The following is a 24408-nucleotide window of genomic DNA, read 5'->3' as shown; positions in this document are numbered from 1 at the left end:
TCAGAAAAAGCACACCTATGCAACTACGAGCAGAATAGCAAGCAAGAAATATGTGTCTCCAACTACGCATAAATCTCCAGTGGTGTTCAGTATACCATCATTCACCATGCATTTTCCACTAACAATATATAAATCCCCATGTCAAAGGTAACTTCATTTCCATTCATTCCAAATTCATTTTAACACAACTCACCTGCAAAGTATTACTAATAAATTTCCACAACTGATTTACATATTACAAATTCTAACAAAATATACATTTTGCAGGTTCATTACTACTTCTTCAGGTCTTCGATGCCTCCAACAAGTTTTGATACAACTTCAAATATGGAATGACAAGCACAATGTTCTTTAGAATATTATATTCACTATTTGTATTTTCCATTTGAAACTTGAAAAATGATGTTTCAAGATCAAATACCATTTTGATAGTTTATGTCTTCACAATCGATTCATTATCAATGGGTTTTAACATATTTTGTTAACAAAATCAATTTATTTCAATGAATATAATACATGTTTTAAATATGTCTTCATATTAATTAAATTTCTCGTTTGAATAATGATTTCTTAAATAACCCCATCCAAATCGATATGATACCCAGTTCTTGTTCGCGTTTCGTGTGAATTCATTCGTTTACCTTCACCTTCAACTACACAATTTTAATCCAAATACAAAGGTGTCTAAACAAGTTCAATGGATATTTAAGATTACTTGCATTCCATTTCGTAGCCACTTTAACCCCCAAATATGCTTTTCGACATGGCTTCCTCAAATTAAAACTCAAATACATCAACCCTTGCTTTCAAAAAAGCCCGTAAAAGCCCATTCACATTTCAATATTCTTCCACACACTATACCTTACGGCGTTTCCTTTGCAACATTAGGTGCAAATGCTAGTTCTAGTGTTCCAATGGTCTTTCAAAGTGTAGAATTCATATATTAAATCAAAAACTGATTTTAAACAACAAAATTGGCCCAATTTTTTTTTGCCAAATTGCAACAAAAATTAATATTTAGACATACCCCGAAACAAAAACAAGAAATAAATGTTTAGACATAACTAGAAACAAAAACAAAAAATATTTTTATTATAATTGATAAAAATAATTTGTTAACATACAAGAAAATGGATATTTTATTTCTGGTACCATCCGTTGATGACCTTAACAACTCGCAAGTATTCACCATCAGTTGCTGGAACTGCCCTGCTTGTGCGTAGAAACTTGCTTGTACGTGACAGATGTTGGAACTAGAGATAAGATTGAGCTTTCAAACCACTGTCTCTTGTTTCTATCCCTGTCGCTGGGGAGCTTTACGATTTTGAAACTAGTAGAACACATTCTTCCCTTCAATGTTGTCGTACACTCGTAGTGGACCGGGAAACTGCAAATTTGGTCGGTGTTGAGAGTGTGGATCCTTTCACTGTAAATGGTTTCCAATAAAGCTATTTGTTCTCTACCCGAAATCCATCTAGCATTCGTTGTGGATTGACATTCTGCCATTTCTCTGCTTTTCTGGTTGATATGCAAAGGTACTACTGCAAATTTGTTTACCAGTTTATCATTGTGGATTGACATTCTGCCATTTCTCTGCTTTTCTGGTTGACATGCAAAGTTACTACTGCAAATTTGTTTACCAGTTTATTTAATCAAGTTATGTGAACAGATTGAAAGCCCGATTGCAAGCAGTGGTCGTGGATTCACTATTGGGCGTATGTACACAAGATCTGGAGAGGTAAACCGTGTCTCTGCTTGAAAATTTTATAATTTCGAAAGATTGTCGGCTTCCAAATTATACCATGTTTTTTTCATGCCATTGTTGACTGATGGAAATAGCATTGGTTGCACAAGAAAGATTAGCCAAGGGCAAAACTATAATCTTTCGATAAAATTTAAATAGAGAAAAAAGATACTTGGAGTTTATAATCTTTCGATATAATTTAAATAGAGAAAAAGATACTTGGGTTTAATATACTTTGTTCAAGTACCATTTATGGCATTAGTTTCAGCAATTTCAGTGCTTTGTTACAGTGCCATTTATGGCATTAGTTTTAGCAATTTCAGCATTGTAGAGCTTGAGAATTTGTTTTTAGCGTAATAATCATCATGTTAACTGCTTTTGATATGCTGTATTTTTAATTCAATGGCCAGATGTGTTGACAACCATGGTCATCAGAATAAGGTATGCATGGTTTTTTAATCCATAGTTTAACCCTATGCTTCAATTTGTATTTTGTATTATTTTGATCTTAAAAACTGTACATGCTATGATGGACTCACATCATACTCAGCATTGTCCCCCGTTTACTGGAGAAAGTACCCACAACGTGTTGTTCGTCCAATGAGTGTGGGCGCGAGGTTTTTTATAATTTTATGAGATGCCTACCCCGTGCCATCTTGCAAGAGGATGTTATGTATTAAAAGGTAAGGTAAATTACACATTAACCACGAACGGAAAATAGAAGTAATCACACACATAAGAATACTATTTTTTTATTATTAATTTAGAGAAAAATTTAGTTTAATAAATTATATTAGATTTCGGCCAAAACTTTAACCAAGTTTGTTGGAGAGCTTTTCTCAACCCTTGGTCCTATACACTGATAGGGTGTGTGATAGGCCACACCCTGCTCAACCCCGGCCACACCCTGCTCAATCCTTGCCCCTCACACTGAACGGAGAGACCCTGCTCGACCTTTGGCATTTTGGTGCTTCACCCACTTACGATAGAAATAAATAGGAAATAAGCCTATTTATAAACTTCATTCCAACCAATAGGAAATAAGCCTATTTATAAACTTCATTCCAACCAGATACAACTCACATAAAACTAAGGTTACAAAACCATATACCTAAAACCATGAATTGTAAATTATCATTTCAGAGTCAAGATTAATCCTAACAGAAAATAATATAAAAAGCCATTGTTAAACCATTGCCAATCAATGGATCCAAATTTAAACTTGTTTAGATTTGTGAAGCTGAATTCAGAATCTAGTTTGTGTGAAATAAAATTCAGTAGTTTCCTTGTTATCATCCCATCTTCTAACGAGAACTCAAGCACGTTGCTCCATCTGTCTTAATTGTCTTTATATTTATCTTTTAATTTTTTCAATTTTTCGGGTGAGAATTAACATAAAAAAATTTCAGGTGAGAAGAACAAAATACTGGTGGATGCAACTATCAATCTGGGTTCGTTGTGATGATCTTGAACTCTATACAGATTATATAGGTTTTTAATCTTGAACTCAAATGGTTGTAGTTTGTTTGTTTTGCCGCTACCGACTTTTATGCGGCCTTTCGATACGACCAGAATCACATGGTCGAGTTACGAACCCCTCGAATTGTTAGCTTTGAGAGTAAAAGGTCAAAATCCAAATCAATTCCAAATATGAGTTCATTATTTTTTTCCAGAGAGAAGATCCACATATGGCCAAAGCCTAAGGATATTTTTTACAATCAATATACGGATATTTTTTACAATCAATAGCCGAAGTCAACAAAATTTACTTCCAAAACCAACAAAATACAGCATAGCCAATAGAAATCGCCCAGCGAGGGGTCGCCGCTATGCGAAAGCCAACCGCCCCAGCCCTGCTATCATGCACGTCATATTCATTCCTATTTTAAATACCAGTTTCAGTATTCATTTCTCTCCTCGTAATGCTAGGTTTGTTGGAAAGATATCCCTGTAGTATTAGTGTATTAATATACTCGAGAATCTGCTTGAATTCTGCAAATGAGGAGCTGCTAAGAAAATCTTTTGAAGAGAGAATCAGAAAATCGTTTGGAGAGAGAATCAGAAAATTGAGCCTGGCTTTTGATCCTCTAAGGCAATACGCCGCAAAATCGTAGGCGCGGGCAGCCTTTTCCGGGGTGTCATAGGAGCCGAGCCAAATTCTGCCTGTGCAATTGGGCATTCGTATTTCCGACACCCATTTCCCCCATTTTTTCATTCGAATTCCCTTAAACTGCCACGACTTCAGTGAGCGATTTTGGCGTCTGTTTTGGGTGTTCTGGTTTTGAGAGGGTTTAGCCATGTCGGTTTTGTTGGGTATTTTTACATGGAGAAAATACCAAAAACCAAACATTCAAACACACAGAGGCAATGCTCTGTTTCTACCTTTACAGGATCCTTTTGTGCACAGGAAGACTTAAAAAAAATTCACTGAGAGACAGAGTATTTCACCACCATAAAAAAAGTTTCTAAGAATTTACTGAACTGGGTTTACTGCTGTAAATCCCCTTTTACATTCACTGCTGTAACAAAAACTTTACTGCTGTAATATAAAAATTTACATAAGTTTACTGCTGTAAAACAAATTCATTATACGCTCATGGATTTTACAAAACCTTCAGCACATAAAACATTACGGGCTTTGTTCTCATTTCACCTTGCGTTTTCACCGTTCCATTACAAAAGGTCAAAACAAAACATTACCAAATATTTCTTGTGCACTGCTGTGCATACATCCTCTGGTTCTATTTCGCTGCTGCGAACACACCAATATTCTTTACCTCCCGTGTGCCATACAAAATAATACAGAGCACACTATACTTGTTAAGTTTCCCTTTTTTTTTACAAAATGGTCAACACTCTTGAAAAAAATTACAACATGTTTTTTTACGAACATTAATACATGCCGTATATAAAAATATATATATAAAAAATGCCCATACCCATATTAAAAACTTTAACTATTCACCTAAGTTTATGACAATGCATTAAAGAAGGGTATGGTCAACCAAGTTTTTAAATTACTTCACGCAATATTTAATTTGGTGCAGGAGTGGCGGTCAAACTCAAAATTGAATTCACTCCACGCAAGGCTTTTAATATAGGCTCGTATGCATCTTCAATCAATCAACGGACGAAAATACGGGAGCAGATCCTACGATGGAGAAAGATATCGGAAGCCCTCACTTGAGTGAACGATAGCTCCCGATATGTCAGAGTTGCTTACGTCAGGTGAGAGCCACGTGCCAGCACCAAAACGCATCGGAGGCCAATATACGGAAACAACTTTTCCGAAAAAGCGGTGCGATATGCTTCTGGGCGGTTTGTGGTTTCATGCTGGTGGTTTTGGGTGAGACCGCACGGCTGCGTTGAAATTATAACTTCAACACTCCCCTTTAATTTCAACAGCTGGGCATTCGGTCATACCGAGACACTTCCTCAAAAATTCAAAGCTCTTCTGATCGAGTGGCTTTGTCAAGATGTCTGCTACCTGTTCTTGAGTCCTGCAATATTCTAGGACAATTTCTCCATTGTTCACCAATTCTCTGATGTAGTGAAACCTGGTATCAATGTGTTTCGTTCTCTTATGAAACACTGAATTCTTTGACAATGCAATAGCTGAGCTATTGTCACAAAAGATCACTGTCGCTTTTGCCTGCTCTTGGCCTAAGCTTCTCAACATTCTTCTCATCCACACTGCTTGACATGCTGCTGCTATAGCTGCCACATATTCAGCCTCTGCTGTAGACAATGCTACAATGGACTGCTTCTTAGAAGCCCATGAGATGGCTCCTGAACCCATATGAAAAATATAACCGGAAGTGCTCTTCCGATCATCTACACTTCCAGCCCAATCGCTATCTGTGTACCCAACCAAATCTGAATGTTCTGAGGCATGATATAGAATTCCAAACATTTTAGTGCCTTTGACATACCTCAAAATTCTCTTTGCTGCCTGCCAATGTGCCTCCTTTGGCCTCTCCATAAACCTGGAAATCAAACTAACAGCATACATTAAATCAGGCCTAGTTGCTGTTAAATACATAAGACTGCCCACAATGCTTTTGTACAGGCTAGGATCAAAATCCTTGCTGCTGTCCTCTCTGCTGAGCTTTAATCCCATCATTGTGGGAGTGATGGCTGCCTTGCATTCTTGCATGTTAAATCTGCCCAGAACTTGATTTACATATCTTGCTTGAGATATAAAAATTCCTTTTTCATTTTGCTCTACTTCTATGCCTAAGAAGTATCTCAAGAAACCCATGTCAGTCATTTCAAATTCATCCTTCATGACTGATTTAAAATTCTCAATAAGAGAAATATCATTTCCAGTGAAAATAACATCATCTACATACAAAACAACAATTAAAATTTTACCATCCTTTTCCTTGATGTAGACGGTGGGTTCTCCTTCACATTTGTCAAATTCATTATCTAATAGATATGAATCTATCCTGCTGTACCATGCTCTTGGCGCTTGCTTCAACCCATAAAGAGCTTTCTTCAATTTGCACACTTTGTGCTCTTCACCTTTCTTCTCATATCCGAGAGGTTGTTCCACATAGACCTCTTCCATTAACACTCCATTTAGGAATTCTGATTTCACATCCATTTGGTAGACTTTCCATTTGCTTTGTGCTGCTATGGACAACACTGCTCTCACTGTTTCCATTCTTGCAACCGGTGCGAAAGTCTCCTCATAATCTCTCCCATACTGCTGCTTGTACCCCTTGACAACCAGCCTTGCCTTGTGTCTTTCTATCTTGCCTTCAGCATTGCTTTTCGTCTTATAGACCCATTTCACACCAATGACTTCTTTGTCTCTTGGTAGCTCAACCAAATCCCATGTTTTGTTTCTCTCTATGGCATTCATCTCCTCATCCATAGCTTCTATCCATTTCTTATCTTTAATTGCATCCTCGAAATGAATAGGATCATCAACATGACAAAACAAGGCAAATAAGGAATTCATTCCTTCTTCATAAATTTCACTTAGATTTCTGAACTTCTTACCTCGTTCACTTGGTGTGCAAGTGCTTGAAGATGCACTTGAATTTCCTCCTTGTGGTGTGCTTGGAGAAGCACTCTCATTTATCCTCAATGGTGTTCCTTGCTGTCCTTGTGTTGTCCTCAATGGTGTCCCTTGCTGTCCTTGTGTTGGCGCTGCTGTTTGGGGATGTATTTCAGCCACCTCCTCATCATCTTCATCATGAGACAAATAGTTTTTGACATTCACTGTTTTCTCTATGCTTCCATCCCAAGCTTCCTCTTCAATGAATTGAACATCCCTGCTGACAAAGAACTTCTTGGTAGATGGAATGTACAGCCTGTAGGCTTTGGATTCATCACTGTATCCAATGAAGATGCATTTCTCCCCTTTGCTGTCCAACTTCCTCCTTAGCTGATCTGGTATGTGTGCATAGGCCACACACCCAAAAACTCTCATGTGGGTGACTCCTTGCTTTCTCCCACTCCATGCTTCTTCTGGCACTTTGTTCATGACTGCTTTTGTAGGACACCTGTTCAGAATATACACTGCACAATGTACAGCTTCAGCCCAATACTCATTTGGCAAATGCTTTGCCTTCAGCATGCTCCTCGCCATATCCATGATGGTTCTGTTCTTCCTTTCAGCAACTCCATTTTGCTGTGGGGTGTACCGAGTTGTAAACTGTTTATGAATTCCATTTTCTCTACAAAACTTTAGGAATTTATTTGAGATATACTCACCTCCTCTATCAGTTCTCAATACTTTTATGTGCAGCCCGCTTTGGTTCTCCACAAGTGCTTTGAAGTTTTGGAATTTCTCAAAGGCTTCACTTTTGTTCTTGAGGAAATATATCCAAGTCTTTCTTGTAAAATCATCAATGAATGTTAGGAAATATTGGCTGCCAGCTAATGATGGAGCTTGCATTGGTCCACACAAATCTGAGTGGATAATCTCTAAGGGTGTCTTTGCCCTTATGCTTTTCCCTGATGGAAAACTTTCTCTGTGTTGTTTTCCCAAAATGCAGCCTTCACATAGGCTGTCCGGTTTCTCTATCAATGGTAATCCCTTTACCATTCCTTTTCTGCTCAATAAGTTTAGACCTCCAAAATTGAGATGCCCGAATCTCAAGTGCCACAACCAATTTTCATCCTTTGGCACGCTTTGGAAGGCCTCTTGGGTGACTGCTGCCATTTCCCTTTTGTTCTTCAAGTCTGCCCTGATCCGGAGAGGGAACATCCTGTTCCTTGTCATCTTCACTTCAGCAATGCATCTCTTGCTGGGTGGTATGTCCATGATGGTGCACACATCATTTTCAAAGTAAACATTGTAACCCTTTTGGATAAGCTGTCCAACACTCAATAGGTTACATCTCATTCCGGGGACATAGTAGACATCTGCTATGGTTTTCCTTTCTCCTTGTTTTGTAAATATTTTTACCTCCCCTTTTCCCATAACAGACACTTTACTATCAGTTCCTAGTGTGACCTCTGATTTCAAATTCTGATTTAAGGCTGAAAAGAGAGCTATATTCCCTGTCATATGGTTGCTGCAACCTGAGTCTAAAAACCATATGTCTTCACTATGTGTTTCAGCCATGTTACAAGCTAATAGGACATTGTCTTGACTGCTGTTTTCTCTTGTAACATTTGCATTTTGTCTGTTGTTCTTATCATGTTGTTTCTTTCTACAATCACTAGCATAATGTCCATACTTTTTGCAATAATAGCATTGAACATTAGATTTATCATACCTTTGTCCTTGAGCCTGATACTGATCTCTTTGTTGGCTGCTGCCTTGACCTTGGTTCTGATTTGGATTGCTGCCTCTTCCTTGTGCATTTGATGGGCTGTTCCTTCCACCTCTGTTCTGGCTTCTGCCTCTTCCTCTTTTGTTTCCTCTTCCTTGACCTCTTCCTCTTCCAAAGGACATCTGGGTCTTGAAGGCTTGCTCAAGAGATGAGTTTTCATTCCTACTCAACCTCTGCTCATGTGTTATCAGTGATGCATGTAGCTCATCAACTGAATAGTTTGAGAGATCCTTTGTCTCTTCAATGGTGGTGACTATGGCATCAAACCTTGAGGGTAAGACCCTCAATATTTTCTCCACTATTCTTCTATCTTCAATTGTTTCTCCATGAGTTCTCATTTGTGTGATTACACCAATCACATGAGTGAAGAATGATTCAATGTTGTCTGACTCCTTCATTTTCAAGTTCTCAAAATCCTTTCTCAGCAATTGTAGTTTTGCTGTCTTCACTCTCTCCATGCCTTGATAGGCTGTCTTGAGGGTTTTCCATGCTTCATTTGATGTTTTGGCTGCTGCTATCCTTGGAAATATACTCTGGTCTACCGCTAGATGCAACAATAAAATGGCCTTTGCATCCTTCTTCCTATTGCTCTTCAGATGATCTCTCTCTCCCTGAGTTAGTGCATTGAACTCATTTTCATCTGCTACTTCTTCAAAACCATCTTCAACTATTTCCCATAAATCTTGAGAGGCAAACAGGGCTCTCATAGTTATTGACCAGTAGTCATAGTTCTTCCCATTAAACTGTGGGAGCTGGGTGTTAAACAAACCCATACCAGTGCTTGTGCTGGCCATTCCTTGTATTCTGATCTATGCCTCTAAATCCTTGACTGTGTGTTTAAAACAGCTGACTGTTTCTTCAGCAACACAAAAAAAACTTTTGGAATACCTGACTCCTTTGCTGTCTGAGTCTTCTGTCTGCCTGAGAGGTTTTGCTGCTGCAACAACCTTCTCCCTTCAGCTTCTTGAACACCTTCAAGAGCCTAAGCCTGCTCTGATACCACTGTTGGGTATTTTTACATGGAGAAAATACCAAAAACCAAACATTCAAACACACAGAGGCAATGCTCTGTTTCTACCTTTCTAGGATCCTTTTGTGCACAGGAAGACTTAAAAAAAATTCACTGAGAGACAGAGTATTTCACCACCATAAAAAAAGTTTCTAAGAATTTACTGAACTGGGTTTACTGCTGTAAATCCCCTTTTACATTCACTGCTGTAACAAAAACTTTACTGCTGTAATATAAAAATTTACATAAGTTTACTGCTGTAAAACAAATTCATTATACGCTCATGTATTTTACAAAACCTTCAGCACATAAAACATTACGGTCTTTGTTCTCATTTCACCTTGCGTTTTCACCGTTCCATTACAAAAGGTCAAAACAAAACATTACCAAATATTTCTTGTGCACTGCTGTGCATACATCCTCTGGTTCTATTTCGCTGCTGCGAACACACCAATATTCTTTACCTCCCGTGTGCCATACAAAATAATACAGAGCACACTATACTTGTTAAGTTTCCCTTTTTTTTTACAAAATGGTCAACACTCTTGAAAAAAATTACAACATGTTTTTTTACGAACATTAATACATGCCGTATATAAAAAATATATATAAAAAAAATGCCCATACCCATATTAAAAACTTTAACTATTCACCTAAGTTTATGACAATGCATTAAAGAAGGGTATGGTCAACCAAGTTTTTAAATTACTTCACGCAATATTTAATTTGGTGCAGGAGTGGCGGTCAAACTCAAAATTGAATTCACTCCACGCAAGGCTTTTAATATAGGCTCGTATGCATCTTCAATCAATCAACGGACGAAAATACGGGAGCAGATCCTACGGTGGAGAAAGATATCGGAAGCCCTCACTTGAGTGAACGATAGCTCCCGATATGTCAGAGTTGCTTACGTCAGGTGAGAGCCACGTGCTAGCACCAAAACGCATCGGAGGCCAATATACGGAAACAACTTTTCCGGAAAAGCGGTGCGATATGCTTCTGGGCGGTTTGTGGTTTCATGCTGGTGGTTTTGGGTGAGACCGCACGGCTGCGTTGAAATTATAACTTCAACAGGTTTGTTGCTAGCTGCAAGTCTTTAAAACGGGGGAGTGTGAAGCCTAGAGGGTTTGAACTCAGGACGCATAAAGGTGCTTCTACAGTATTGCAAGTGAATATCTGTGCTCACTGATGACGATAACAGTGTTGAGTTCCTAAGGATTTATGCGTAGTAGTACACGTGTTCGCTTTCAAACAGCGTTGTCTTTCTAAAGATTTATGCGTTGTACAACAAGCCAAGATAAAAATATGGAGTCTTCTAAAGAGGTTGAAGAATTGTTCGGACTGCCAAAAGTAGTCATGATTCAAGCAAAAAATTTAAAAAATCTTGTAGAGGCAGTGTTTGAATCGTGTTTTTGATGGTGGAAATGGATTCACCAACATCAAAAAGTCAAAAACAACTAAAATTTTAAAGTTTAACAACTATAACTTGGATTTACAAAAATCTTTATCAATTTTTCTTAAATATAATCCGAATTTCCATAACTTTTAGACCTCTTTAAACTGCGCTTAAAAATATAAGCGCAAAGGTGAAAATAATTTGATTGGTGACTCTGATTTGGTGACGTGGTTCCTCAGGGAATATGCGGAACACTTTTGAGTCGGTTGAGGAGCACGAAATTGATGGGAAGCTTCTTTCGCGTGACGAGGAGTCCAATGAACGTAAAGTGGAATTGTAGAGGGAGAGCATATCCATTTATAGTTTCACTCCTCCAATGGATACACTTTCCATGAGTAGATACAGAATGTCAAAAGTGGCTTGTTTAGAATTAATTTTCGGTGTAGAAAGTGACCAGTTATATATATATATATATATATGATGTTATATATATATATATATATATATATATATATATATATATATATATATATATATAATTTTAAAATGTGTGTATATGCATTGCATTATATGTATGTTTTAAAAAATTAGTATTCAATTCTAATTTCGATTAATCAAGTCAACATTAATAATCCACACTTATAAACTAATTTATATGTTTAATTAGTTCATACCATGAGAAAAAGACAATATGTATAAAAAAATGGACATATAAGAAAGATTTAGGTAGAATTCGTTAAGTCTATGTTGTAGAATAAAGAATATTGTCTATTCATAATTATTTTACACTGATCAAAAGGTCTCTCTTGTATCATTGTAGTCATCTCAATTATATTACCAAAATCTATATGGCAAGATTCAAAAGACATCATCACCATATGCATAGAGAGAAGTAACATCCCATGAAAAGAATAAGTTAATTAAATTGAATCAAAGCTTGTGAATCACTATCAACATCATCAATGTATGATTGGATTGAAATATCAATGCAAGGCTCCCTCATCCAACATCATATAAAATTGAAGTGTAATCTTCCTTAAATATTCTGATGTTTGATTATGCAACAAATCCTAGTTTTATTTAATGATAGTATGTTTGCTTTTTGTTCTTGTGTTTTTATAACAACGACATGCAAAACTCATGGAAAAAAGAAAAAACACAAGAGTATCTACTGACACATAGCATACATATATTGTCCCTTAAAGAAACACATATTGTGTGAAATCTCTAACAAAATGTGAGGGAAAAGCCCCATATTATTGAACATTTTTATATTTTATGAAGAAGCTCCTTGTGAAAAATTCAAGAAAAAAAATAACTGATGTTTTTCTTGTCTAGCATTCTTACTTCTTCATATCCCTTTTTTCCCTCTCCTTGAGGATTTTCAGTTATCTTTTCAAGCAACTCTTCCTTGAAATGAAAATTCAATACCTTAAACCAAACATGGTTTTTGTTTAATGAGGCCTTTTTGACTACACTTTCAAAGGGCCAACTAGTTCAAGGAAAAACTTGTCTTAGAAAATCGGGTGTTCTATTAAAGTAGCATTATTTGAGAACACCTCCCTAGATCTAGCTTTTAATCATTCCTGCACTATGAAATACAAGTTAGATAGATAGATTTCGTTACTTGATTCCTTCCCATAACCTTAACCATAGGCTCATCCTTTCCCAAAACACTTATCCAAATTTCTCAAACTCTAGCCTTTAAATCTTGCTAATATAACCATAATGAAGGACATCAAGCAATGGGCGAACAATTATTTGAAAAAAACATTAAGCCTCAATTAATGGAATATTGTTGATACAACCCTGGTGAAGGACAAAAAACAATGAAGCATTGGGGTGAATGAGAACTTGAAAAAAACATTAATCATCCATCCATTGAGTCTTGTTGATATAGCCCTAGTGAAGGATGTAAAGGAGTGAAGCATTGCGAGTAGCCCCTAATGACGGATGTAAAGGAGCGAAGCATTGGGAGCTTAAAGCATGGTATATCTATAACAAGCACTAACACACCCTAGGTGAAATGAAACTCAAAGCACCCATTTATGTAGATTATAGGTATTGTTTCAATTAGGGTTTAGAACTGCCAAAAGTAATTGCTACTAATGATGTGCTATAGGGAGTAGTGGAGAACTAATAGCGAAGGGAATTTCTAGCATAAGGAGATCTTGGAAAGAAGAGTCCCTTGGAAAGAGTAGAAAAGGGAAACAAATGAAACATTGAATTTTTCATAGTAATAAATGGAAAACTCAAGAGCAATGAGAAGGGTTATCGACTATGGGCTATACATGCTCTAATCAAGTAAACATTTAATGTTTTGGGAAGTAATGCTAGATTTAGATCTAGCATCACTTCAAATGTGAAAATTTATTAATCAATATGTGGTACAAGTTATGCTTTAATCTAATATATGTGGAGTTGTGCCTCGAGAAGAGGCCAAATAAGACCTCAAAAATTTTTATTGGTTAAACAAAAGTTTTGTAATTGTTTGATAAGTCTAGAAAAAGTGTTTCGTTGAATATGGGACTAAAACTTTACATCAAATATTTAGATTTATGTGTGAAAATATTTGAAAAATGAAAGCCTTTTCCAATAGTAATTGATGCCTTGGGACTAATAATAACATATTAAGTATGTCATCTTGGCACAAAGTTTAGTTTTAGTTCATTTACCATCTGTTCTAGGTAAGACAAAATGGTTAAATAATGATATGTATCAAAGTTAAACATAGTGAATATTTAAACTAATTAGTGTGGTTGTGTATATAGAATTTAATAATTCAATAATAAAAACTAAAAAAAATGTCTTGATGTGATATGTTTTCCAAGTTATAATCAATGACCATGAGCAACTCACATGTATTTTTTAAATTGAAATGACTTTTGTAGCCTAGTGCTAAAAAGTGGGAAGTATAATAGATTGATGTTCAAACCCTAAACAATTTAATGTTTAACCAGTAATTTTTTCCATTCATATAAAATATGTTAGTGGAATGTTCTCAAGAATGGTTTCATGATATTCTATCAACAATTTTCATTATTGTGTCTTGGGATTTTTTCCACCCTTGACTTGTTCTAAGCACAAGTGAGTTGTTATGACAAAATGAATACATGAGACAAATAAAGTATATATTCAGTAGTCTCAAAAAAAATGTAATCCTTGAATATATTGACATCTTTAAAGAAATATCCCATCACATTATTTAAATAATTACATATGTATAATTTGAGGAATCAATACACTCTTGCATGTCAATGTGCTTTTCAACTATTACATCACATTATGGACTTTTTTTATTGAATTTATTTTCAAATGAAAAGACAACCAAGATATCTCCTTCTCTAAATAGATTAGAAACATTATTATCGAGATTGTAATGACCCTTGTTGATCACAACCTCTTAAGTTTCCATCTATAGATTAGTCGCTTTTCCAAATGTTGATAATTGTCTCACTTCTACATATTTCGATAGTTGTGAAAAAATTATTATTTTGGTTTTGAGATTCATCACTCAAATCTACATCTTCAATATCAGGCAGGAAAAATAAAAATATTTATATATTTCAAACCATATAGATTTATATATTCATCATTCCAAGTACTCCAACATAATTACAAGGAATTGATCCATTAGCCTTGCCAATTACAATATTCCAAAAGAACCTACTAGAGATGGTATTTTTTTTGGTCAAATTTTACAAATAAAAGTTTTTTAAAATAAAAGCACAAATTTATTTAATTAATTATGAAATTTAAGATTATCCAAACTCACCTATGCAATGAACGTGCATTAAGTTGAATGTGTGGCTTTACCGCTACAATACATGATTGTATCATTATTACGCCATAAGGCATTCCCCTCTTAAATCAACTCCCCCAACTGCCACCGTGTACTTGTCTGAACCATTCGATCGGATGTTAGATGATTGAAAAGTTCCAGACCCTTGGATTAATAGTTAGGATAAGAAAAAACCTTAATTTAGGTTAGTTTCTTATGTTCGTTTCCACACCGTTTTTCCTATTGCACAGAATTGCCTCAAATCTTGTTGTTAATTCTAAGCCCCGAATCGGTCTTTTATTCTCAAATTCAAGAGCTGCTGAGATTAAGAATGTACCATTCCAGATGAATAACAATGATATCACCCCATTTGAAAGGCGTCTCCTGTTAGAGACAAAATTGTTTTCCAAGTCGTAGCTTGAAGGAGATGGTGCAGTTATTAGACGAAGCATTGGATTGTTACAGGCGTTATTTTCACAATTGTGGATGTTGGATTGTTCATTGTGGCCAACAAATACTTTTGGCGTGGTGATCGGCAAATTCCAGAAGTGCAACTAGCCCGTAATATTGAAGGCCATTTTATTCATCCAGATTGTATCCACATGCTAAGGATTGACTTTGAAAAGGGTGTTGAATCCACTCTGGATCCGGAAAATGTCTTCCTAAAGAACAAGTTTAGTACCTATTACAAAGTTGTCATGCCTTCTGACATTAGTTATTCTGTGAAGAAGCTCAACTAGAGTGACACAATTTTCAAATCTGGAAGCTACCGAAAGCCTGGTGCATAACTGGAGAAGCAGGGGAAGCTAAGGCATCCCAACATCCTGACACCCTTGGAACATGTTCTAGACATAGATTATGCTTACCTTTTCTACGAATATGTTCATAAAGGCAACCTCTCAGAATTCCTTCACACTAGTAATGTTTCTGTATTGGATTGGTCATCTTGTTGTAGCATTGCCATAGGTGTAGCACAAGGTTTGGCTTTTCTACATGGGTGTCAGCATCCAATCTTCCACCTTGATCTCACTGCCAAAAAAAATCTCCTGAAGTCTTCAACAGAGCCACAAATAGGTGATATTGAGCTTTGCAATATTGTTGATCCTTCCAAGAGCACATGGAGTATTTATGCAATTGCTGGTTCAATTGGATACATCCCTCCAGGTATGCTCTAGCTACTCATTTATACCAAAACAGTAAATGTTGCAGAACATAGTGTTTTATAGTTATTTTTAGCTGTATAAGATAGACCATACTACAAAATTTCTCACAATTATAGTTCATTACGATTGTAGAGATGCTTCAGTAAATAGAAGTTATGACTGTCAAATTACTGAAGCCAGCAGGATGTATAGGAGTGTCTTATGCAAAAGTTCTTTCTTACTAAGGGTTTTGACCTGGTTTTTTTATGTTTATTTTTTTATATCTTTTAAAGCATGGATATCACATTGCGACTTTTTCGTCAGTGAATTATGTTCTCAAGCTAGAGATTAGGACTTGTAAAGTTCAATATTTGTATAATTCATAGTTTATCCTTGTCTGGTACAAGAGCCAAATTGCTTTTGGATATTTGAAAATTCTCCATATTTTCATTATGGGCTATAAGTTACTGCATATTAGTTGTTTTAGTCAAAGTTTTGATTACAAGAAGATAGGTCAATTTTTACACACCAGTGAAACAAGATTGAGTATATTTGGGCAGTCAAATCGACCCAGCTTTGAAACAAGTGTGAGTTTGTTTGTTTGGGCCAAACTTGGTAAAATCTTGTCAAAATGTGTGAGTTTGACTAATTAACTCATTGAGTTTGACCGAATTTCACCTTCTTGGTAGATTTTAACAGTATTTTCCTATTTAAGTATAGATTTTTTACCAACCAAGTTTTTCCTGAGTTTCTCCGAGTCCAAGTCATACTCTTACTCTTAGGCTTTGTTGAGTGGCTTCCATGTCTACTGAAATACAATCCCTTGTCTCAATTTAATCAAATGGCTTGTCTCAATTTTTTTCCTTCCTTTGATGGTTCTCCTTTATGTAATATGTGTTGTATACTAAATTTTTTGACTTGATTTTAGATTTTCCTCACCTTGAGATCGATGCTTCTTTACATTTTTCAAATGTCATACTTTGGTGTGCATGGAAGCTGTGTATATGTCTCCTTAACATATTTAGCACGCGTAGTAGGAATACAGTCAGCAAATCTACTTGTTTCAAATTTGACTCTCTTTGCTTCAGTCTATGCAATTGGGAGCAGATAAGGTTTTGTATTGATTTTGGTGTTTTAGTCACTCCCCTCGGCACCTTCGGCAAATATAACTGTGTGGATACAGGTTTGAATGCCCAAGTGACAGATGAAATGGTAGGAAAACCCAGTGTGGACTTTCTGCCCCCATGTCTAAGAAATTAGGGAGGAAGGGCTCATGAAGGAGCTTTGCAATGGCTTTCGTCTCCTCGCAGAACTAGAGAAAGGCCTCGTCACATTCCATAGTCTCAAGAGAAATGCCAGGCTCCTGGGAATGGATTGCATGACATCACATTATATAGCCTCAAAAGAAACACCACGCACCTGGGAATTGATTGCATGAAGGATGAGGAGTTTCAGGCGATGATCAAGGAAGGTGACTCAGATGGTGATGGGCCCTTGACGAAAAGGAATTATGTATTCTAATGATCAGATTGAGTCCCACGTTGCTGGTGCAGGAGGCCCACAAGGCGGGCATGGATTATGTCATCCATGATTTATAGAACAGTTATGTACAAGAGTAGACGAAAGTTAAAGAAAATATTAATACCCCAAATTGTAGAAGGGAATTCTAGCCTGTGAAATGAAAAATTGCCTCTGTTTCAAAAAAATAAATATAACAAATAAATGTGAATAACGGAAATGTGATATCGAAGGTGTTTTATTTAATTTCAAAAAAATCAGAGAATAATTTCGGACACAGGCATGTCATCATCAAATGGCAAGTTGTGTCCATAGCTCCGTTCTGATTTTTTGGAATGTTGTGTCTTAGAATGTTCCATTTTCCCTTTAGAAAGCATCATGTGACAGGTACCCAAATCTGTCATTGCACATTAAAAAAATAATATTTCCATGTTTTTGTCAAAGAGAAATTTTCCATGTGATGCAACTCCAAACAGACATTGGAAAATAGCACTCCATATTTGTCCCTCTTAGCTTTTGTCCATTGTATTATGCTTTTGGGTCACTGCAATAAATGCACGTTATAGCTACAAAGCTCTTTGGCAGCAGTTTTGGGAATTACTCGGACTGTTACGACACAAACTGGTCCATGAACTAAAAGCAAACATCTCAGCCTTTAAGACATCGTGGGCATCCCCACCTCCAAGCGCACTGCTGAGCAGGCCGCGTCTCTAGGCATCCCACTCTCAGAGCTTGATGATCACCCCAACATTGAGCTCGCCATCGATGGCGTTGTCGACTCGGAGCTCAATCTCGTCAAGGGAAACGGTGGCGTGTTGCTCCGAGAGAAGATAATGGAGGCTGCCTACGCCAAGTTCGTGGTTGTCGTCGATGAATCGAAGCTCGTCAATGGCCTCAGGAGCAGTGGCTTGGAAAAGTATGTGGAGGTGGTGCCCTTTTGCTGGAAGTACAACGCTTCGAGGTTGCAATCTGTAAGATTTTTGAGATACACAGATCTAGATCTGCAAAACAATAAACAAGCTTGCAAGAGAAGGAAGGAAGCGAGCAAGAATTGAGAAAAGAAATAAAAAAATTGATTCTACAATATTAGTTTTAGAATAAATACATAAAAGCAACTAAGTTAAGCTTAGTTGTACATGCAATAACTAAAGCTAACTAAAGCTAAGTGTGCTTTATCTTATGTTAATGTGTACATGTGCCACATGCAAGCAATAAGTTAACTGGAGCTAATCTAGGTGCATGTACACCAACACAGCTAGTCTAAGTGCATGTACACCAACACAGCTAGTCTAAGTGCATGTACACCAACACCCCCCCTTAAGCATAACTTAGGTGAGTGTGATGCAAAATGAATGAGTCCCGACAACACGGCCATTTTAGGTACCCATATACAATGCATAAAAAGGAGGAAAGAGGGAAAACCCAGTGGGAAGAAAACCCCCCCTCAAAATATAATGCAAAAGTAGAGAAAAGACAACTGCTAGGCAGTCGTGTCCTTCACCCCGAGACGATCTCGCAGGAATCGAAACTTCTGCTCAGTGAAAGTCTTGGTGAAGATGTCGGCAATCTGCTCGGAACTAGGACAGTACTAAAGATTGATGATCCCATCATGAATGAGTTCTCTAATGAAGTGCACGTGGATCTCGATGTGTTTGGTACGCTGCCGCTGCACTGGATCTCTGCAAAACTTTAGCGTACTTTGATTATCGCACTAGATGACAGTTGGATGATGGACACTAATCCCAAGCTCAGATAGGAAATGTTGTAGACAAATTGCCTGAATAGTGGCATTGACTGCTCCTCTATACTCGGCCTCTGCTGATGATAAAGCAATGGCAGCCTGCTTCTTACTTGACCAACAAATTGCGCCGGATCCCAAACTAAGTACATAACCGGAAGTAGACTTGCGATCAATGGTGTCACCAGCCCAGTCTGAATCTGTGAACCCGATGAGATTCAACGAACAATTGGCTGCATAATGAATCCCATAGGTGATTGTCCCCTGGACATATCGAAGGATGCGCTTTGCAGCATTCCAGTGTAACTCATGTGGCTCCTGCATGTATCTGGAAACTGCTCCGACAGCATAGGAGAGATCAAGACGGGAGTGAGTGAGATAAAGAAGAATTCCCACAAGCTGGCGATACAATGTGCAATCAACCAATGGTGTGTCTTTGCCATTCTCAAGCTTTATCCCTGATAAGAAAGGTGTGGTTGCTGGCTTGTAGTCACTCATGTGAAATCGTGCCAAAAGATCTCTGGCATATTTTGGTTGAGAAATGGTAATGCCAGAATCACGCTGAAGGATCTCTAGTCCAAGGAAGAAATTTAGCAAGCCCATGTCTTTCATAGAAAACCACTTATGCAATGCAGTTTTGATGTTAGTAATGACAGAAGCTGAACTACCCGTTATCAAAAGATCATCTACGTAGAGTACTATGATCAACAAGGAGTCAATTTTCTTCAGAAAATAAACATTGGAATCAGATTTGCAGCGTACAAAATTTTGAGATAACAAATAAGAATCCATCTTTGCATACCATGCTCTAGGTGCCTCCTTGAGGCCATAGAGAGACTTCTTTAGTTTGCATACCAGAGATGAATTCTGCATGTATCCCGGTGGCTGCTCCATGTAGATTTCCTCCTCGAGATCACCATGAAGAAAGGCATTCTTCACATCCATATGATGCACCTCCCATCCTCTTGCTGCTGCAATGGAGAGAGCCAGCCGAATGGAATCCATTTTTGCCACTGGAGCAAAAGTCTCATCATAGTCAACACCATGTACTTGTTGAAAACCTTTTGCTACCAATCGTGCCTTATATCGACTAACTTGGCCATTTGATGCTTTCTTGGTCCGGTAAACCCACTTGCATCTCACAAGTTTGCGATTTGAAGGTAGCGGAACCAAATCCCAAGTCTGGTTCTCAATGAGAGAGTTATATTCCTCATCCATGGCGGCTTCCCATTCAAGATGCCCATTTGCTTCTGCATAGTTTGTGGATTAGATCCATGCATCATATAAGCATGCATGGGCATGGATGGCTCCATAGCTAGGAGTGCTTGCGGATCTTCCTCAAACAGAGGGATAGAGGCAGGATCATCAAGGATATCACTCATGTTGCGCCATTTTTGTGTTGAAGGTGGTCGAGAATCTTCCGAACTACATGCAGAAGTATGATCTCGATGTTCAACAACTGGTGGTCTAACAGGGGTCACAGGAAAAGACTCATCTTCATCAGAATGCTGGTCTGAAGTTTCATCTGCATACTCATCAATGAGTGGTGATGAAAATTTGGTAACAAGTTCATCTACTGGTGCATGCGAAATATCTTCGTCAAACTTTACACTCCTTTCAATAAAGAGCTCTTCAGTGTGGATATCAAGCAATCTGTACCCTTTGACTTCATCAGAATATCCAACAAATATGCATGCTTTGCTTTGAGGCTCCAAATCCTTTCTCTTCTCTGGAGGAATGCGGGCCCATGCTCGAGATCCAAAAATGCGGAAATGACTAACTTCAGGTTGCATGCCAGTCCAAGCCTCAAAAGGTGTTTTTCCAGTAACAAATTTATGAGTAGATCTGTTCTGGATGTATGAGGCACAATTAATATCTTCGGCCCACAATTTCGACGGAAGAGATCTGGCATGCAACATGCAATTAGCCATCTCTTTCAAAGATCGATTTTTCCTTTCAGCCACGCCATTTTGCTGTGGAGTGTAAGGAACTGTATGCCGCAACTATATGCCTACTTCATCACAAAGATTCTTGATATCTTTGTTGACATATTCCGTCCCATTATCTGTGCGAAGTATTTTGATGCGTTTTCCAGACTGATTTTCCGCATGCGCTTTGAAAATATTTAGATGTTGAAAAACTTCAGACTTGAGTTTCAAGAAGTAAACCCAAGTGAATCTCGTGTAATCATCTATAAATGAAAACACATATCTTGCTTTGCTCATTGAAAGCATCGGAAATGGACCCATGAGATCACTGTGTACAAGTTCCAAAGGTGAAGAGGCTCTCCATGCATGCCCCTTCTCGAATTTTTCTTGTGGATGCTTTCCAAGAGAACATCCATTACAAACACCATCTGAAAATTCAATGGTTGGCAATCCTTTGACCATCCCTTGCTTACTAAGCTGTTGCATATATCTGAAATTCAAGTGCTCAAATATTTCGTGCCAAATCCTACTTTCTTCATTTGCATGTGTAAGTAGAAAAATAGAATCTGATTGAGGAACAAAATCAGAAAATGTATACAGACGAGATTGATCATTTACCTTGCCAGATGCAATCTTCAAATTGGTTTTCATGTCATAAATGCTCACGGAATCTAGGGTAAATTCCACTTTCCTTCCGCTGCCTGTGTGTGTCATCTGATACACTGAGAGAAGATTCACAGAAAGCCTTGGAAAAATGCAAGACATTTTCAAAACTTCCATCTTCGAATTGCACTCTTCCTTGTCCAGTTGCTGCAACTGCAGAATTATCCCCCATGAGAATGGGAGGACCTGAGTATGCATGTAGAGAAGAAAAGGATTCCTTTGAAGAAGCCATATGATGTGAAGCCGTTGAATCGATGATCCATTCTTGTGGTGCATAATGAAGGGCAATCAAAGCATGCCCGTTACCTCTTGGATTTGGTGCTTTTTCTCCAGACTTCTTCTTAGCATTCTCAGGAATGTGGTCTCCAAGATTGTGTTGCTGGAGTGTCTGCGCCATAAGATCTATAGTCTTCTTCATGCATGCGGATTCAGTATGAAAACCACGGTGGCAATAATTGCAAATTGATTTCCCTTTCGTTCCTTTCCTTTCCTTTGAGCCAGATGATCCATCGGGGGGTTTGGGATGTCCTCCCTTTCTTGGATCAGGATCCTTCTTCCCTTTTCCTTTCTGATGGTCTTTGGAATTTGCCTTTCTTTTTGCATGCACAGTAAGTGCATGCGCTTTGGAATTTTTAAGTGTGCCCATTTTGATGAGCTTATCTTGCTCATGCATCAAAGACTGAATAAAAGAATCCAGTGAGGGCATCTTCCAAGCTACACCAGTTGCAGATCCGACTGTGTGGAATGTAGAGACGAATATTGCATACTCTGGACCAAGTTTTGATAAAATGGAAAGAATCAACTGATTTTCTTGCTTGGATTTGTCGATCCCGCATCCTTTCAGCTAAACCAACAAGGCTTTATACCTTGTGAAAAAATCTTGAATGTTCTCAAAGTTTCTCGGATCTAATGAGTTTAACTCATTTTCGAGAATGTGACCTTGCATTTCATCCTGTTTTACAAACAATCCTTCCAAAATTTTCCATACTTCATTTGGATTTGAACATGATTCAACATGAAATAGCAGTTCCAGAGAAATAGATAAACATAGGATGCCGAAGGCCTCGTCCATGCGATTGAAATATCTTGTTTTCTCCATTGCCGATGTTGGTTCAACTTCCGTTTCCATGGTTATTCGAAATAAGCCTCTACTTCTGAGATGAAGTTGAATCTTTGGCTTCCATTCGAAATAATTATATGGAGTGAGAATTGCCGATTGTGGAAACTCCAATTTAGACTCCATTCTTTGTTGTTGCTTCAATCTTCTGAACCTGCAAATAAAATTGCTTGTGCACTGATTACAAATGCATGTGCTCTGATACTATGTAAGATTTTTGAGATACACAGATCTAGATCTGCAAAACAATAAACAAGCTTGCAAGAGAAGGAAGGAAGCGAGCAAGAATTGAGAAAAGAAATAAAAAAATTGATTCTACAATATTAGTTTTAGAATAAATACATAAAAGCAACTAAGTTAAGCTTAGTTGTACATGCAATAACTAAAGCTAACTAAAGCTAAGTGTGCTTTATCTTATGTTAATGTGTACATGTGCCACATGCAAGCAATAAGTTAACTGGAGCTAATCTAGGTGCATGTACACCAACACAGCTAGTCTAAGTGCATGTACACCAACACAGCTAGTCTAAGTGCATATACACCAACACAATCCCTCTTTCAGGCCGAGGGATGCGAGGCGAAGCCCAGGATGGACAGTGACAAGCCGTACGTTACATATAACACCAATTACATCGTGGATTTGTATTTCAAGACTCCAATCAAAGATTCGAGGGCCACGTCCAAAGCATGCTGCCTTTTGAGGGCGTGGTCGATCACATGCTCTTCTTGGACATGGCCACGACTGTAATCGTTGCTGGGGAGGAAGGTGTTAGGGTCAATACCAAGTGAGAAATTTTTGGGTTGCCGTGATGACTGTCGGTGTCCGGGTAGCTTTCTGTAATCAGTTAGAAATAAATGCAATATAAATATTGCATGCATTTGTATCCAATTAGCAGGTAATTTGTTTGATTAAATTCAAATCGTTTAGTCCATTTTGGGAATTTGGGTCACTGTACCTATTTGGAAAGAGACCAATTGTTTCCTTTCGACAATATTTTACATTGAACGAGGTATACAATTTCTCTGAAAAACCTGCAAATGTTGAAGAAGTTGTTTGAGATTAGCAAATGACAAACTTTTCTATCCAGTTATTATTCAATTGCAGATTCAGAGTTGCCTCACGCTTCTTTGTGATGCTTTTGCCCTTTAAAGGCAACATTTTCCATCCTCTCCTCTAAGATGTTATGTGTTTTTTTATCTAGTTGCAACGCTTTTCTAAAACATTTTGTCAACAATATCATATTTCTTGTTCTACTATCTGTTGTTTAAATTTTTATCAATTAAGCTTGTTCCATTTCAGTAGAAAGATTTGGTATTGGATGTATCAAATATATTTAAATTGATTATCATTTTACACTGGTCAAAAATATTGTTGCTCAAACCAAACTCTTTCACTTAAATTTGATGCTTCATTTCATAGGATTAGAAAAGTATTTCGTGAATTTGTTTATCATTTTACATTGGTCAAAAATATTGGTGCTCTAACCAAACTATTGTTCTTAAATTTGATGCTTCATGTCATAGGTTTAGAACAATATTTTGTGATTTTTCTTATCTATTTGCATTAGCAGACAACAG

At 37.4% G+C, this 24408-nt stretch overlaps 2 pseudogenes; both read left to right on the top strand.

Moving 5' to 3' along the window:
* The first annotated feature begins 10441 nt into the window (after positions 1 to 10441).
* On the top strand, positions 10442 to 15950 carry LOC149176373 (leucine-rich repeat receptor-like tyrosine-protein kinase PXC3; annotated as a pseudogene).
* A 1426-nt stretch (positions 15951 to 17376) lies between these two features.
* On the top strand, positions 17377 to 23759 carry LOC149176372 (putative ribose-5-phosphate isomerase 3, chloroplastic; annotated as a pseudogene).
* The last annotated feature ends 649 nt before the right edge of the window (positions 23760 to 24408 follow it).

Source organism: Pinus tabuliformis, chromosome 4_1 (genome assembly GCF_031772625.1).
Source record: "Pinus tabuliformis cultivar Carrire ecotype Pingquan chromosome 4_1, CPIR1, whole genome shotgun sequence".
NCBI classification, from domain to species: domain Eukaryota; kingdom Viridiplantae; phylum Streptophyta; class Pinopsida; order Pinales; family Pinaceae; genus Pinus; species Pinus tabuliformis.
This window is presented reverse-complemented; position numbering and strand designations above follow the sequence as displayed.